This window comes from Mandrillus leucophaeus, unplaced genomic scaffold, assembly GCF_000951045.1.
Source record: "Mandrillus leucophaeus isolate KB7577 unplaced genomic scaffold, Mleu.le_1.0 Scaffold490, whole genome shotgun sequence".
Taxonomy (NCBI): domain Eukaryota; kingdom Metazoa; phylum Chordata; class Mammalia; order Primates; family Cercopithecidae; genus Mandrillus; species Mandrillus leucophaeus.
In genome coordinates this window covers 2,264,497-2,282,972 of record NW_012105254.1, presented here as the reverse complement: position 1 = coordinate 2,282,972, position 18,476 = coordinate 2,264,497, and the positions used below count along the sequence as shown (strand labels likewise).

General features: G+C 39.2%; 1 long non-coding RNA gene across 1 annotated transcript; it reads left to right on the top strand.

Moving 5' to 3' along the window:
• Nucleotides 1-176: 176 nt before the first annotated feature.
• Nucleotides 177-18,463, top strand: LOC105550582. Its single transcript, XR_001007748.1, has 2 exons — nucleotides 177-274; nucleotides 17,975-18,463. It is a non-coding gene; the product is annotated as an uncharacterized LOC105550582 (long non-coding RNA).
• The last annotated feature ends 13 nt before the right edge of the window (nucleotides 18,464-18,476 follow it).

The window sequence follows — 18,476 nt, the reverse complement described above, 5'->3', positions numbered from 1 at the left end:
GTGAATCAAAATATACTCTCCTTTTAAGAAATAAAGCAGTTCACAAATATAAGTAAAAATAATAAAGAATTTTAAATGAAAGTGAGATGAGGGTAAAAAAAAAATCATTGCAGAAATTTCAGAAAGGCTCCTCCCACATTCCAGGAAGCCTAGATCCACTCACTTCTTGCACATATTAGGAGAAAAAACAGGCAAGAAAGAGGACAGCACACGAGTATCTGAACAAAAAGTTGAAATGTGACTGTAATAAAAGCGGAAATAAATTTCTACACAGGTAAGTTCCTGAATGAAACACGTGGATTTAGTGGAAAAAATGGGAGTAGTCCAAATTCAGTTCACTGAGGCAGAAAATACGATTAACTTGATCAAACTGAAACGGAGAAAGCAAGATATAAAATCTGAAAGCTAAGAATAAATGAACAAGGAGCCTGGGATAGCAATGAGGCAGGAAAATGCTAGAAGCCAAGAAACTTTGAGAAGCAAGGGAAAAGGGAGAATTGTCTACAGTGATTCTGTAGAAAAACTAGCCCAGAATGGCCAACTGCAAGCACTGACTGAATTACTGGAATTTTTGTTCACACTTTTTTGAGAAGATGTCAATGTTCTGATAGTTCCCCGGAAGCATTCTCTCTGAGCCCATTCCGAGAATGGAAAGAATTCACTGAAGACCCAGGGGATGAGACCCAGAAAGACAATTGGCCTAAAGGAAAGTATTGTCTTTGAGAAAAAAATGGAGAATCAGAAAAAATTAGAAGACCAAAGACGCAGGAAAGATGTTCTGTGTTTCAAAAAGATTGGGGGAGGGGGTGGATATCATAATGGTAAAGGGAAGTTTGACCTTAACACCTAGTAAAGCTATAAAGTAAAATTTTTAGAATGTGGTTTGCACTTGGAAAAATATATCTCTGGTCCATTAGGAATTCACTAGGAATAAGTCAGATGCTGCCTGCCCTATCTCCTCTCTGATAGAATATAATAGTAAAAAAATATATCCAAAGACATAGTGTATCTTCCTTTTCAACAAGGGATTTAACAAAACGTAAAATGCCATGACTAGATCCAAATGTCCCCTGAAACAATCACACAGTACAGGATTAGGCAGTCCTCTGATAAACAACAATTCATGTCCAAAACAACAAGAATCTTGCTTCAATAATTGTTTATTGACTACCTACTATATGCCAAACACTATTCTAGATATTGAACATAAGCTAATAAATATTGTATTATATGAGGTGAGAATAGAGGGAAGACAAAAATAGTTAGTGATAAATGACATGACTTATTATAAGTAAGAAATGGAGGATAGAGAATCATGGGGTGGGGAGAGGGATTTTCTACAAGGAGGGCCTCTCTGAGAAGATGACATTTGAGCAGAGACCCGAGAGAAGTGATGAAAGCTGTGCGGATCTCTGGGTGAAGAAGTTTTCCTAGACAGAGGGAGCAGCAAGTGTAAAGGATGCAGGCAGATTTCAAGAACATCAGAGATCTTTGTGACTGGAGCTCAGTGTGCAGGGGAAAGTGGCAGGAGGTGAAGTCCAGGAAGAAGCTAGGGTCGCACCAGGAGAGTCTTAAAAACAATTAACTGTGAAACTTTAGCTTTACTCTCAGCAACATGGGAAGACACTGGAAGGCTTCAAGCAGAGAAGTGATCTAGTAGAAGCTTTAGCAGGGTCACTTTGGCTGCTGCTTAGAGAATAGACACTAAAGGGGCAAGGATGGAAGCAGGGAGACTAGTTAGTGAACTACTGTAGCAGCCCAGTCTAGCTGGTTGAATAAAAGCTTAGTATGAGCTTCAAGATCCAACTAGGAGGCCCAGCAAAAAGTAATGGGCCTATAAGTACATCTTATACTATATTAGACTTTGTTAATATAAGTATTAGATACAAAATAATCTAGACTATCACATTCATTTCTGTGAACCACAATTTTAGAGACACACAAGAGAGTATCCAGAGGAAAATAAATAAGAGAGCAGATGGATCTAAAATAATATAATTTGGAGAATGGTTTAGATATGGAAGAGAAGACAGGGTGGACAGCTTTCCTCTATCATGGTACTGTCATTTAGAAGAAGACTTAGCATGGTGGATTTACTCTGCCACTTGTTAGCTGTGTGACTTTAGGCAGGTAATATCGTCCCTGCACCTAATTTATTTCAAAGCCAATGATAGTTTTATATCCATTTCATAGGGATGTCATATTATATGAATTAATACGTAAGAACACAGAGAGTGATGCTGTAAGCCTAGTAATAAAAGCCACCGAAAATGAAACAAGCTGTGTAATAATTAGGGAACTTCCACACTGGACTGTTTAATCAAGCCATCTGCAAGGTTATCTTTCAAAGACACTGCAGCAGACAGAGATTGGCTGGGAGTTTGACTCAAAGGTCTATTTGGACTGTAGGATCCTGCGTTGTAGGAGAATTCTGCTAGTCTGTGCTGAAACAGCAGGATGGAGGAGCTCACCAATGGGATGAGTAGTCATACATGAAAGGAAAGGGGAGTCAGCCAGCAGTCTACGTGAGCCCAGCCATGGAGAACCTCTCAGCGTGCTTTCATCACCCAATCATGGTCAGGTCCTGGTATAAAACTTCCTACATACAGAGAAGAGAAAACTTGAGTCTGTCACGCTATCTTGAGGAAGAAGGGGAAAGTCATAAAGGTAAATGACTCCCTCTCAATATTTACAGATGTTGTATCTGTTGGTCGCATATGCTTTGTACCTGGTCTGGTACATAAACTCTTCACAACAACTTTACAGGTAGAAATAGTGATATCCATTTTATAATTAAGGAAACCAAATGTTCCTATGATTAATTCAAACTTCCACAACTGATAGGCAATGGGGCTGCATTTTGATCCCAGATGTCTTAAGAGACCTTTTCTCTCCACAGAGTCATGGGTTCAGTTATCTGCTAACTTCATGTATGTCTAATAAGTCCTCATCCATCTGTCATATTCTGAGAAGAGGCAGGCCCACATAAGCAAAATTAAAATGTACTGCTTTCATTACACTAGTTACACATTTTTAAACCATTTTAGGTAGAAATTTTTCTTCAATATATTCCATCCTGATCGGGATGTTGCCTGGACATTATTTTAGGGTTATTTTTCAGATGACTCAGTGTCATCATCTTAAATAATATTTACTGGCTAAGCTATAATGTCACAATGTCTTCAAGACTTTACATTAAATGGCTCAACAGCTTTATTGCTATTAATTCTGCTGTTTCTGCACATTCTGAGTTCACAGTCACAGTATCAACTTTTAGTAGCCCTGCCCTCCACAAGTCCCCTCCCTGTTTCTGATCTGCTATCTGCTAAAACCTAAATGGAAACTAGATAACCATGGAGTTCAACTAGAAACCTCCCTTTTCATAGGCTGAAATCTGAGGGTGGGTCTTTATTCTGCTAGAGCAAAGTACATAGACTTTGAAATCCATATTTCCCTTACTGTTCAACTTTTTATATCCTTCCAACTGAGTCACAAATGGTGAGGTTGCCAAATAGCTATAGGAGAAACCTCTTCCAGTTCCCCAAGTTGGGTGGATAACTTCGGTAAACATCAGAAAAGAAAGGATGTTTTGTTCAATTTCTTATTGATTAATACTGCTGACAGAACAAGGAAGGGTATCAGGAATACAACGCACAGAGAAATTCAAAACTTTGCATGGTCAAGAACTATTTACATTCAGTACAATTGATTTTGACCACATGTTTATCACACAAAGTGAATTTATAAGTGCTTTACAGAAAATAAATAACAAGTTGGCCTTTCAGCCCGAAACAAAAGCTAAAGCTCTTTCCTGTTGACATTTTTAGTTGCATAGCAGTCCCTTTTTTCCTAAATGTAAAAAGTAAAGCAGAGGTTCCTCTTCAAAGACTTTCCTCCCTGTCTAATTAGGAATAAATAATAACTTCTCTTAGAAGCAAAATTCATTCAAAAACCTGTGTTAACATTCTTAAATATCTGCTAGCCATAATAAAAAAAAATCAATGTACTTTATGCTCTCAGCCCCCACAATTTAACCTAAATATTTGCCCTGGCATCCTTAATACTGCTCCAAACAAGCATTAGGTCATAGCCTGTTCCTGTTCCTTATTTGAAGGGGTTTTTACCTTTCTCAACATTCCACAAGTTACTTCCTCCTTCCTTTGTTCTCCTCTGCCTTTGCCTCTTTGAAAAAGTTCTAAGTTGCTAGCCAATCAAGACAAACACAAAATGTGAGGTCCCGTTCCAGCCAATAAAAACCAGACACAACAGTAGGGTAGACGCGTCAAGTTATTTATAACCCTATCTCCTTTGTTCGGTATACTCTCGTAACAAAACTACTGGCAAGTGGACCCTTTCTACAGAAAGTATAAAAATAGCCTTACTAAAAAAATTAAATCTATGTTCAAATACTATTTCTTTATGGCACCAGAAAACAAACATTTCAAACACTAAAGATACAGCAAAGATAATCTTCATTAACCAAATTGATCAATAGTTTCAATAGACAGAGTTCAAATCTGTAAGAATAAACATTGGATTCCAAGAAGGTTATACTGATTGTTACTGGCCTGAATTTACGATAGTACAATGTTTGCCACAGTAACCCTAATTTATTTTGATACCTACACTGTACAAAATATCAGGGAGCACTAGAGCAAGGAAATCACTAGTATAAATTTACATCTAAGACTTTAGAAGCAAAACATGAGCATTTATCCTAAGTGAGATGGGATGCATCTTAGAATTTGAACAGAAGAGTTACACAGTACCACTTACATTTCAAAGAAATCCTGGGCCAGGCACAGTGGCTCACACCTGTAATCCCAATACTTTGGGAGGCCACGGCGGGAGGGTCTCTTGAACCCGAGAGTTCAAGACCAGCCTGGGCAACATGGCAAAACCCCATCTCTACTAAAACTACAAAAAATTAGCCAGGTGTGGTGGTATGTGCCTGTAGTCCCAGCTACTTGGGAGGCTGAGGTGGTAGGATCATGTGAAACCAGGAAGTTGAGGCTGCAGTGAGCCATGATCACACCATGGAACTGCAGCCTGGGTGACAGGAGTGAGACCCTGCCTCAAAAAAAAAAAAAAGGAATCCCTCTGGCCACTATACGAAAAACAAACCACATATGGGGCAAGACTACAAGCAGAAAGACCACTGAGGAAGCTATTGCAATAATCCAAATGAAATATAATGGTGGCTTGCTGGTAACAGTAGAGTTGATGAGACGTGATTGGATTTTTAATACATTTTAAAAGTAGAGCAAACGAGATTTGCTGGTGAATTGGATGTAGGCTATGAAAGAAAGAGTAAAAGACACTCCAGGATTTTTGGATTGAACAACTAGAAGCAGGTTGCTGGTAAAATAGGCTTAAAGGGAAGACTGGAAGTTTAGTTAAGTTTATATCTATTGGCAACCCAAGTGTAGATGTTGAGAAGGCAAATCTGGAGTTTGGCAGAGAGGTCAAGGATGGAGATACAAATTTGAGAATTCTCAGCTAGAGATGGTTAGTCAAATATTGTCTCTCAGCTAAACTAAAAAGAAAAGATCTTACCTCTTCAAAATCCCAGTGTACTGAAAATTATTGAAATCTAGACCTCAGGAGGGAAATTGGAAGGATAAAGGAGGGGGGGAAAGTTACTTGAAACAACTCTCCTTAGAAGAGCCATCTGTGAACAGAGACCTCAGAAATAAAACCACACATCTACAACCATCTAATCTTTGACAAACCTGATAAAAACAAGCAGTGGGGAAAGGATTCCCTACTTAATAAATGGTGCTGGGAAAACTGACTAGCCATATGCAGAAAACAGAAAGCCGACCCCTTCCTTACACCTTTTACAAAAATTAACTCAAGATGGATTAAAGACTTAAATGTAAAACCCAAAACCATAAAAACCCTAGAAGAAAACCTAGGCAACACCATTCAGGACTTAGGCATGGCAAAATATTTCATGACTAAAACACCAAAAGCAATTGCAACAAAAGCCAAAATTGACAAATGGGATCAATTTTTTTTTTTCTTTTTGAGATGGAGTTTCACTCTTGTTGCCCAGGCTGAAGTCCAATGACACGATCTCGACTCACTGCAACCTCCGCCTCCCAGGTTCAAGTGATTCTAATGCCTCAGCCTCCCTAGTAGCTGGGATTACAGGTGTCCACCACCACGCCCAGCTAATTTTTGTATGATTTTAGTAGAGATGGGGTTTCACTATGTTGGCCAGGCTGGTCTCAAACTCCTGACCTCAGGTGATCCACCCGCCTCAGCCTACCAAAGTGCTGGGATTACAAGTGTGAGCCACCACGCCCAGCTCAACAAATGAGAACTAATTAAAGAGCTTCTGCACAGCAAAAGAAACCATCCTCAGAGTGAACAGGCAATCTACAGAATGGGAGAAAATTTTTCCAATCTATCCATCTGACAAAGGTCTAATATCCAGAATCTACAAGGAGCTTAAACAAATTTATAAGAAAAAACAAACAACCCCATCAAAAAGTGGGCAAAGGATATGAGCAGACACTTCTCAAAAGAAGACATTTATGTGGCCAACAAACATATGAAAAAAAGCTCATCATCACTGGTCATTAGAGAAATGCAAATCAAAACCACAATACGATACCATTTCACACCAGTTAGAATGGTGATCATTAAAAAGTCAGGAAACAACAGGTGCTGGCAAGGCTGTGGAGAAATAGGAATGCTTTTACACGCTGGTGGGAGTGTAAATTAGTTCAACCATTGTGAAAGACACTGTGGCAATTCCTCAAGGATCTAAACCAGAAATACCATTTGACCCAGCAATCCCATTACTGGGTATATACCCAAAGGATTATAAATCATTCTACTATAAAGACACATGCACATGTATGTTTATTGCAGCACTATTCACAATAGCAAAGACCTGGAACCAACCCAAATTCCCATCAATGATAGAATGGATAAAGAAAATGTGGCACATATATACCATGGAATACTATGCAGCCATGAAAAAGAATGAGTTCATGTCCTTTCCAGGGACATGTATGAAGCTGGAAGCCATCATTCTCAGAAAACTAACACAGGAACAAAAACAAAACAAAACAAACAAACAAAAAACACCACATGTTCTCACTCATAAGTGGGTGTTGAACAATGAGAACACATGGACACAGGGAGGGGAGTATCACACTCTGGGGCCTGTCGGGAGGTAGGGGGGTAAGGGGAGGGAGAGCATTAGGACAAATACCTAATGCATGCGGGCCTTAAAACCTAGGTAATGGGTTGATAGGTGCAGCAAACCACCATGGAACATGTATATCTATGTAACAAACCTGCACGTTCTGCACATGTATCCCAGGACTAAAAAAAAAAAAAAAAAAAAAAAAGCCATCTGTGGAATGAACAGGAAAGAGAAACAGGAGTTTCAGGATCTTGGCCAGAGCATCGTAGTCCTCACTGGTTTATGGTAAAGTAGAAACATCTCAGAAGCATAGGGTGGTTAAATTGAGACAAGGTGCCAGTTCAGGAAAGTCAGCTGACATGACAGATAGTCAAAGTCAAGGGCTTAGACCCAATCCAGGTCAAGGCTGCAACATTGGTGGGCATTTAAGGCATAGAAGACTTATTGTGGAACCAGCTCTGGCATCTCAGCTAGAGTCTGAGGGTGACCGAAGAATTTTATACTTTGGTCAGTGCTTCCTAATTGACTCTAAATATCTTAAAATACACCTTTATTTTCTTGGCCTCCACCTCAGTCTATGGATTGTGTATAAGAGTCATGTTTTCTGATCCAACTGGAAATGTTCAACAGTAGTTGTCTTCTTGAGGTCTAGCAGGCTCATCTTCGAGACCTCATTGTATTCCTCCCTCCTCATCTTCTAAGGGATTTGTCTGGTCTGAGCCATCAGTGGGGCTTGGTCAAAGCTAGTTACAGACTCCAACCTCAACCTTCCTATTCACTCATAGAGTCCCTTCTATTAAGCTGGAAGAAGAGACCTCACAGAGAACTAATGGAACAATAACTCAATAGAGCCAGCTTTACTAAATCCAGCAGTGGTCCCAGGAATGCTGGTCAAGGATATAAAGTCCCAATTTTACTAAACACTGTTTTTGCCTCCTGCCAATCTGATGACTTGAATTGTTTTTTAAATATTATGATTCTCTTTTTTAATGAGTCAAGGAGTAGAGCTCAAGCTACCCAATCACCTAATTAAAATTTATCCTCCCTATCACCACAACATACACATATAGTGGCACTATTTATACAACATCCATCCTATATTTTTTTTCATGACACCACCATCTGCTACACTGTACTGATAATGACATGTTTTACTAATGTATTCCTTTATTATCTGTCTCTCTCCACTAAAATATAAGCTCCAAGAGGGCAGGAACTTTTGTCTATTTTGTTCACTGCTGTATCTTCAGCTGCTTAGAAAAGTGGCTGGTGCATAATAGATACACACAATAAATATTTATTGAATACAGACATTGTTCAGCAACTCAGTAGTAAGGAGGAAGAAGAGGGAAAGAAGCTCAGTTGTCTACCCTGTGTGTAGCATAATTCATTTTCATATGGCATACTTCATCTGTTTTTTTGCCCATCCACAGAATGTGATGGATAGAGATTAGCATCAACTGAAAAAAAGGTGGAAAAATTTTCTAGAACAAAATGAGATTTGGAAGCTATGATTCAAGTTACTATGGTAAAAGATGTGAGAGAAAAACAGCATGATTACTATAAGTCAGGCATTGGGCTAAATGCCTTACATGTGTTGTCACTGAATCTACCAAATGACCCTGTAAAAACGGCATTGTTACTACCTTCTTATAGATGAAGAAAATGAAAGGCCCAGGCGGTGGCTCAGGCTTGTAATCCCAGCACTTTGGGAGGCTGAGGTGGGTGGATCACCTGAGGTCAGGAGTTTGAGACCAGCCTGGACAATATGGTGAAACCCTTTCTCTACTAAACATACAAAAATTAGCCAGGCATGGTAGTGCACGCCCGTAGTTCCAGCTACTCAGGAGGCTGAGGCAGAAGAATTGCTTGTACCCGGGAGGTGGAGGTTGCAGTGAGCCAAGATCGCGCCACTGCACTCCAGCCTGGGTGACAGAGCGAGACTCCATCTCAAAAAAAAAGGCGGGGGGACGTGGGGAGGGCATAAATGAAATTTACCTCAGTCAAGCTGCTTCTTCTCCCAAGGTCATGCTATTATTTACTAAGTAGCCAAGCCAAGTGTTGAACACTGGTTAGTCTTTTCCCTGAGCCAGATATCTCAGCCCACAATTAATGTTTTAGGCAACAAGAGAAATGAGGACACTCCAGCATTGTATGAAAAGAACCATATTTACGTTGCAACTACCGTGATGCCAAAGCTCATTGATGACTGAAAGTGGGTGTCAAGGAATGAGGTAACAGCAATGGAAATCCCTCCAGTTGGTTTCATTAATAATTTTTATTTTATAAAAATGTATGCTGAAATTTATTCTTCTACTTTTTATTTTAATATGACATTAATTCTTCACTCCTACCCAATGCTGGCCCATCTGTGGCCATAAGCTAGCACTGATTTTCCCATAGCTGCAGTTATCAGAATCCCTAGACGGTAAGATGTAGGATATTGTTCTAATTGGGATATCAAAGTGGAATATTCCATAAAATAATAGTATTCTAGGATATAAATATAAAATGGCCTATAAAAATAAGTATTGTAGATCAAGATTCAGGAGATGTAAACACTCTTTAAAGTGGGTCAGCAAAACATAGGGCTGGTAATTCTAGCATTGCTAATTTATTCCACAATCTGGAGGGCTCTGAACTCAAGAGGTTAGAATGCTATCAAGAGTCCATGCCATTCCTTGAGCAGCTGCTATTTATTAAGTGTGGTCCTAATAACCAGCCATTAACTTCAGCAAAGATGAGATAGCCAAGTAGTCACAGACACATGCAAAGAGGCCAGAATGCTGGCTAAACCAAGAAGCTGTTTTGGCAGCCATATTTGGATGCATTTTTTCCCAAACAATGTATCAAGAGAATTAGGATAAGATGATTATGACTTGGAGTTCTCAGACATGCCACACCTGTTAACAAGTTATCACATTAGGACATCACAAAAATAATATGCCTAAAGTCCTGAGAGAGAAAAAAATAATGATTACAAAGACAGAATGGCATGGCAGAATATGTGATAGTTATTCTACAAGGTATCAAATTCTCTTTCCATTTGTGCCCCTCTATGACACACAATATTCCCAGATAAGAACTTATTAACACCAGTGGTGCATGAGAAATTATAAGCTTCAAGGCTAGGAACTACTTTGGAGACATCAGATCTCTGGAAAGGTAGAAGGACCAGGGTGGGTGAGGCTCAGAGGGAAGCTTGCTGGTCTGGTCTATAGTAAGAAAAGGGATCTTAATTGGGGCTTTGACGTTTTGCTCTAGATTATTCTGTAAAACTGGTCCCCTGCTCAAGGATGCTAATGTTTATTTGATTGAAGGACTCCTTTGTTTTCTCTGTATATAGAACCTAAGCAAGTGATTAGTGAGGGAGATGTGGGGGAAGATATGAGAGGTCATAGAACCATCTCATTTCTAAAAATTACAGACATAGGGAATGGGTAAGTTACTTTGTAAATTTTCAGGTGCTTAATATCTGAACTTCAAAGAGGACCAATCTGGAAGTCAAAGGTCAAAGGGCAAGGGCTTCAATTTTTATGCCACATGAATACATGCACTTGCAATTATAAGAACTTTTCTGAGGTCTTAGAGTCTATCATGTTTTAAATAAAAATCCCTTGGTTTTTGATGATGCCATAGATGTAATGTCACAATGAATATATAAAAACTAGAAGCTAAGTTGTACAAGAGCTTTACTCCTACTTCATTCTTTGCCACCAAAGACCCTCCTAAGATTTACCAACCTGTCTTCAATCTCATCAGGAGTGCTCTTTGGCTGCAAAATATGTTCAGTGCCTAGAAATTACACAGTGAAAATTCTAGGGAAGCCTTGCATCTTTTCTGGGGACAGTCAAAATGTGGTAGGTCTTAACAATATTAATTTGGATTCAATACAGAAAGGAATTGGGCCCCTGTTGCCTTGAAATTTGGATATTGCCATCATGCTACAAGACGTTATTTTTAGATCTCAGTGATTAGCAATGTTTTTCAACATTGGTTGAAAGGCAGACAAGGACTGAGCAACCTCTACAAGGATGAAGTCATGAAGCAATTATAAAAATTGGAAATTTGAGAACATACCTGGAGGAACTCTCATAGTGAGTGTCTTTCTCTGCTTAGTCTTTTCACTGGATTTGGTAGTTGGTATCATCCAAAGCTTTTTTGACCTTCCCAGATCATCTTTATGAATTTTGCCTCAGTCTTCAGGGGAGCTTCCACGTTAGTACCAATATCATGCTGATGTCTCTACCTACTGACTACATATGAAATAACCAGATAAGAGAGGACGAGGAGGAGGAAATTCTGATAAGAGAGAAGAGAGTTCCCCAAACCACTATCCAATTTTGTACAGGTATATAGACCCCCCCAAATGGTGTTAACAACTACTTACTCAATTTATGAGGTGGATGAGAAAATGCAAATCATGTAGAACACATAATTTATGGCTAAAACATCTTTTTGCTATTGGGACATTTTATTCAAATGGCCCAGATAAAAGATAATGTGAATAAGCTTTGATCTATAAAATCGTAAGACCTTTTATGATTTCAGAGATATAAGAGGTCAAAGTGGGCTCAAGGAGTCCGGCAGGCTTTCTGACGGAGATGAGACTCTGAATTATAGAGACTACTACTACTTCTCGCAATAATAATACCCAAACTTTGTTGAGTGCTTATTATGTGCCAAACAGTTTAACTGCTTTACATGTGCTCCCTTACTAAATCCTCACAAAACCCTATGAGGTGAGTAATAGCATCATTCCCATTTTTTAGATGAGGAAACCGTGGCACAGAATCAAGGTCACACAACTGGAAATCAATGGGACTCGGATTTGAACCTTAGCAATCTGTCCTCAGGCCCAGAATCTTTGTAGTCAGAAAGGGCTTTCTGAGAGAATTCTGATCAGAGGCATTAAAGAGAGGGACAGTTAAAGCATAAGGAAGCATAAAAATCTTTGGTTCCACGATGACCTCAAACTGGCATGAATTACAAACATAGTTTGCCCTTGAATTTCTTATACTGCATTTTTCTTCTTGATTTTCACTGAAAGGTGACAACTGGTGCTCTCTTCTACCTTGGTAACAGGCCATGTTTTTCTCAGTAGGGTCAGAATATTCAGGATAGAGAGTAATTAGAGATCACAGACTCACAGATGACAACCTCAGTTGGCATGGCAGTAATTTGTGCTCTTCAAAGCACTATATCAGAGATATAGAACAGTGGTTCTCAACCAGGGTGATTTTGTCTCCCAGGAGACATGTTTGGTTGTCACACTGAGGGGAGGGTACTACTGCATCTAGTTGGTAGAGACCAGGGATACTACTAAACATTATATGCATGACAGCCTCCCACAACCAAGAATTATTTGGCCCCAAATGTCAAGTACCAAGATTGAGGAGCTCTGATCTATGTAGTACTATGAACATAGTGTTCTCAGGAACTAACATGCGTGCATGATTCCACCTCCCCACATCTCAGTTGGGGCCAAGGAGAATAGTAAATCACCTATTCCTAGTAGCAAAGCTCCCAAGGCATTCAAGCACAAAATATCTAGTCCTTTGGGACACGTATATGCATGTATAAGCTGTGGTCTCCATAACAAGTAGAAGAAACCAGAAATAGGCCAGGCACGGTGGCTCACACCTGTAATCCCAGCACTCTGGGAGGCTGAGGTGGGCAGATCACTTGAGGTCAAGAGTTCGAAACCAGCCTGGCCAATATGGTGAAACCCTGTCTACTAAAAATACAAAAATTAGCCGGGCATGGTGGCACACACCTGTAATCCTAGCTACTTGGGAGGCTGAGGCACGAGAATTGCTTGAACCTGGGAGGCAGAGGTTGCAGTGAGCTAAGATTGCACCACTGCACTCCAGCCTGGGTAACAGAGTGAGACTCCATCTCAAAAAAAAGAAAAGAAATCAGAAATAAATAAATAAAACATAAAATATCAGTCCAGGTAATTAGCTCTGACTAGAACAACACAGTGGGGATAACTAAAACTTCAAGTACTTACTATGTCTAGGGCACAAATGTACCTTACCTCACTGAGTGCTCACAACCACCTTACAGGAAGTTGTTATTTTTCAAATCCTCAGCAAGGTTAGTAAGTAGCTCTATGTCATCCAGTAAGAGAACTGGGGTTTAATCTGTCAGTGTGTTTCCGATTGCAACCCCTGCCTCTTTCCATGGGATGTGGTAAAGGTTCAGAAAAACTAGCAAGGTTATTAAAGAAGAAAATAATTATCATTTTAAAAAATAGATGAAAATGACAGAGTACTTTTGCCTTCAAATTTGTTGACGTCAACACACAGGAGATATTGCCCAGATAGCTGTTTCTCACAAGAAAAGAACAGGACGAAATGTACTGAAAGAACACAGTGAAACCTCATGTTTAGTCTTCAGGGAGAATCACTTCACAGTTTGAAACATTGATGCAGACTATTGAAGGATGTTGTGTAATCTACGTCGCTGAAGGGTTTGTAGAATAGATGCTCTGCTGGGGAGGGTTTGAGTGTGGCCCTGACCAAGGGCAAGGACATGGGCTGCCAGGGCTCCACTCAACTGCTTCTCTGGGAATAATCCCTGACCACAGCCCAGTGTGGCCTGTTCCCCCGCCCCTCCACCATGCCCACTCCCACTTTGTAAGCAACTCAGTTCAATAGGCAATCTAGCCCACCTTGCATTCCATCTCCAACAGTCTAATCTGGTAGGTCCTCTCTCTTTTCATTCCCAACCCTCCCAGGACTCTAATCTCTCCAAGCCCTTTATAATGTTAGTTTTGAACTGTTAGATCAAATTGGTAGATATATGGGTGTTCATCGTACTATTCATCCAACTTCTCTTTATGTATGACAACTTTTATAATGAAAAATAGTAGGGGGTTCACAGAGGTTGAGAAAAGATTGTGTGGGGTCTGGTTACCATTTAAAGACTTTGGCTTCTACCCTGGGAGAGATGAGGAGATACGGAGAAGTTTGAGTAAAGGAATGATATGATCTGGTTTTCTGTTTTAACATGATATGTCAGGACTTTCTTTCTCTACTTAAACCTGGCTCAACTGGGAGGATAAGGAGTGATGTAGTTCTAGATATAGTCTTGTCAGAGGCTCTGAAATATGCCCCGCGTTACTCACAAGAAAAGCATAAATAGCTGGGCACTGTGGCTCATGCCTGTAATCCCAGCAGTTTGGCAGGCCGAGGCAGGTGGATCACCTGAGGTCAGGAGTTCAAGACCAGCCTGGCCAACGTGGTGAAACCCCATCTCTACTAAAAATACAAAAATTAGCCAGGCATAGTGTCATGTGCCTGTAATCCCAGCTACTCAGGAGGCTGAGGCAGGAGAATCACTTGAACCCGGGAAGCGGGTGCAATGAGCTGAGATTGCACCATTGCACTCTAGTCTGGGCAACCAGAGCAAAACTCTGACTCAAATTTTTAAAAAATGAAAGAAAAGAAAAAAAGAAAAGAAAAGCATAAACAACAAATGGCTTAAATCAAGGTATAGCACAGGAATAGCCAACAAACAATTGACCAGAGTGCTACGCAAATGCTAAAGCACAACTATAATCTGCATTTTAAAATGTCCAGTTGTGAAATATACCCAAATTGTCTAAGATTCTGATTTCCCTCTATGCCATTTCCCATAGTTCTGTGTTTGGTTTGGATCAATACTCACTCTGGCGACCACACTGCACATTATTCAGTCATAAGTTTTGCAGACGTTCCAATCCCAGTTCTTATTCTCCATTGAGTATACGCCTGTTATGGTGAAGATGATATCTTCAAGTTATTGCAGGAAGAGGAGTTGATGACTGCCTTAGTCCATTTTGTATGTCTATAAAGGAATACCTGAGGAGGGGTAATTTATAAAGAAAAGAAGTTTTGTTGGCTCATGGTTCTGCAGACTGTGCAAGCACAGCAACAGCATCTGCTTCTGGCCAGGATCTCAGGAAGTAAAAGCTTTTTGGATCCTGACCCAAATGGTGGAAGGGGAAGGGTGAGCAGGAGAGTCACATGGCAAGAGAGGGAGCAAGAAAGAGGAGGAGGAGAGGTGCCAGGCTCTTTTAGATAACCACATCTTGCGTGAAATCATTACCATGCGGGAAGGCACCAAGCCATTCATGAGGGATCTGACTCCATGACCCAAACAGCTCCTACTAAGCCCCACTTCCAACACTGAGGATCATATTTCAACATGATATTTGGAAGGGACAAGCATCCAAATCATGTCAATGACAAAGTATGTTTTAAATGGGCATAAGGTAAAAATAGAACAATCATAATTTCAAATAGAAACAAAAACAATCTATCACTATGAATCCTATAACACAACCTGCGAACATTTTTAAATGCTGTATGATTTCAGGCAACATATTTAAATTCGCTTAGCCTCTGTTTCTTCTTTCATTGAATGCAATTAGTAATACTTGCCTTATCCCTTTGGATGGAGATCCTATCTCTTAGATCTCCATCCAAAGGGATAAGGCAAGTATTACTAATTGTAGTGAGTTAAATGAAAAAATGAAAAACAGTAAGAATTAATGAATAAAATAAGACCTGTGAACACAATTTTTATGTTATTTATACAAAGTAATATTGAAACTACTCGAGTCCACAAACTACAGGAAAAAAAGATTTATTTAGGAAAAATATTTTACTTCACATATAAATATTCATATCCTCAATGACTAAACCTTGGAAGTTAGATAACCTATCCTTCTGGTAAGACACATAGATCTCGCAGGAAGGTGGTAGAAGGGAATAGGTAGATATATCAGGTATCTATTTGAATTCTTAGCACAAAGATAAAAAGAACTATGAAACTATGAAAAAAAACTGCCAAGTACATTGATTTCTAACATCCCACAACACCCTCAACTTCCCACCTCTCTCCCCACAAAAGGACTACAGCATAATCCTTGGGGAAGTTTTGTAAATTGTGTTTTGTTTACTGATCTATTGAAATGTGCTGTGTCAAAGCAATGTGTTCAAAACTGTAACCTGAGGCTTTCTGCAATCATTGCACTACTAAAATGAACCTTGGTATTCCCCCTTTATAGCTGTGCAGATGATAATCTAGCAAACAAATATAATATGTGATGGGAATTTAATAAGGGCCTTGATAGCTCTTGCAATGATGGCAGAGATATTAACTTTGGCAAACCTCTACCACTTTTGAGCAAGCAGATTTTAGTTCTTATATTCATTGGTTTAAATTTTCTTTAGCTCTCACAAGAGCACATTACGTCACCTGGAATTGTCCCAGATGAAAGCCAAAAGGCTTATCAGAGCAATAGATTGTTCCCCTGCTGGCTTATGGCTCTGTCTTCTCAAGGACCTTTGAGTTCTTGCTTGCAGGAGCCCCAAGCAATGAAGAAATAGAACAGGTGACTCATCCCCCACATACCTGGCAGATAAGTCAGAGGCACCAATCCTCAGTACAAGAGAGTCTAAGTAGCATTAGAATTTGACCAATCCACAAAGATTTACCATATTGACTAGTTAATTTAACAAAATAGCTTGTCCATCCATCAGATAAACTTTTTTTAACTGAATTGATTGGGAAGCCAGTTGATTCAATAAATGTCAACTGGTACAATGATAGTCATGGTCAGAAAAAAAAAGTAATCATTTTAAAACATGGTCATCATTACCTGATTGGATGGAAGTTAATACTGGTATAATTAGCTTTTCAATCTCTCTCACACATGCTCTCTCTCTCTCTCTCTCTCTCTGCAGTTTGTTTTTTGCAACTATACTAGTAGAGTTTTGCAGTGTCTTGTTTAATTTCTTTGTGTTGAAAATTCAAATAGATAGATACATTATCTACACTCCCTAGCAGAGTAGATCAATATGTGGTTGCATTTTTCCAGATGGATAGGTTATCCTACTTCTAAATATTTAGTCATCATAGGAACAATTACATATTCATATATCAAAGTATTTCCCTTAAGTAAACCCTTTCCTTACTTCTTTATGGCCTCAGGTTGAATAATTTCAATAACAATTTTAATAAAGAAAAATTTCACTTACAGACCACATTTTCTTTACTAATTTTATGGTTTAATATTATTGCATTCTATTCTCCCAATAACTCTTTGGGCATATAGAACAACTATTAGTTCCTTTCTAAAGATGTCTATTGATATAAAATGGGAACTAGTTCTTTTCACTGGATTGCCTCCTCTCCACTTTTATGAAACCTTGCTCACCTGGGGCCACTCAGTTAGTAAATGGTAGTGTTAGGATTAGAATTCAGGCAGTGCAAGGTAGTGTTGTACATATGCTGTATACTCATCTACTCCCAGTGGGATCTGGGATAGCATCCTATCACCAAACACTTGAATATTTCTGCATTCAATAATATGATGGTCTCATTTAGTACAATAAATAAAGACCATTACACATAATAAACGAAGATGATAAAGAGCATTATGTCTGCTCAGGTCAATTGTTGCCACCAAATAGTTTTTAGAGGTTTTTGGATTTTAGAGTTGCATATAAGGGATTGTGGATATGTTTTCCTCTGCTCTTCATGCTCTTTTTCACTATGCGAAGCCACCAGTCATTTAATATTCAAATAACTACTTACATACTTTTTTTCTCTTACTTCGAAGCTTCTCTGGATAGCAATCAAGCTATTGGTAGTTAGCAGACAGAACCATTAACCCCAAGTATTTTTTCTATTGTCTTCAATATGCACAAAATGCAATTCTGTTCTTTCTTTCACTACTGAGAGCTCAACTACACTTTACACAATGTTACTCATAATTTTTCACCTGTTTCTTTCTTTCTCTTTCAACTTTTTCCCTAGCTTCTTTAGAAATGGTCCGAGAGAGAGACTGAAGAAGAAGTAAAAGGATGAGGCCATATACCAGAAGCCAAAAAAGCAGATTCTGTCATAGAGGGTGACAGGGTGCCCTACGCTGTAAAATGCTTCAAAGAGATTTAGGAGATAAGGACCAAAAAGCTGTGACCTTGACAACCAGAAATTTACAGTGACCTTTGAGGAAACAGTTTTCTCAAGGTGTGAAAATGGAAGTCAGAATGCAAAGAGTTGAGGAGCAAGTGGATGGTGGTGAAGCCAATAGCAAATGTAGACCTATTTTTTAATTAACCAGGGTCAATGTCCTTTAAAAGTCTTCAGAATGCCTGTAAGTTTCCTTTACTAGTTCCATGGACTTTCTTGTTTTCCCATAAAAATCTGGATTCTTGGCAGAAGAGTATGAAAAAAATTAAAAATTAAAAACGCTGCTTTTCCTTAAGCACTGACAAAATACAATAAAAGCTGATTCTTATTAAATTGTGTTGTCTTC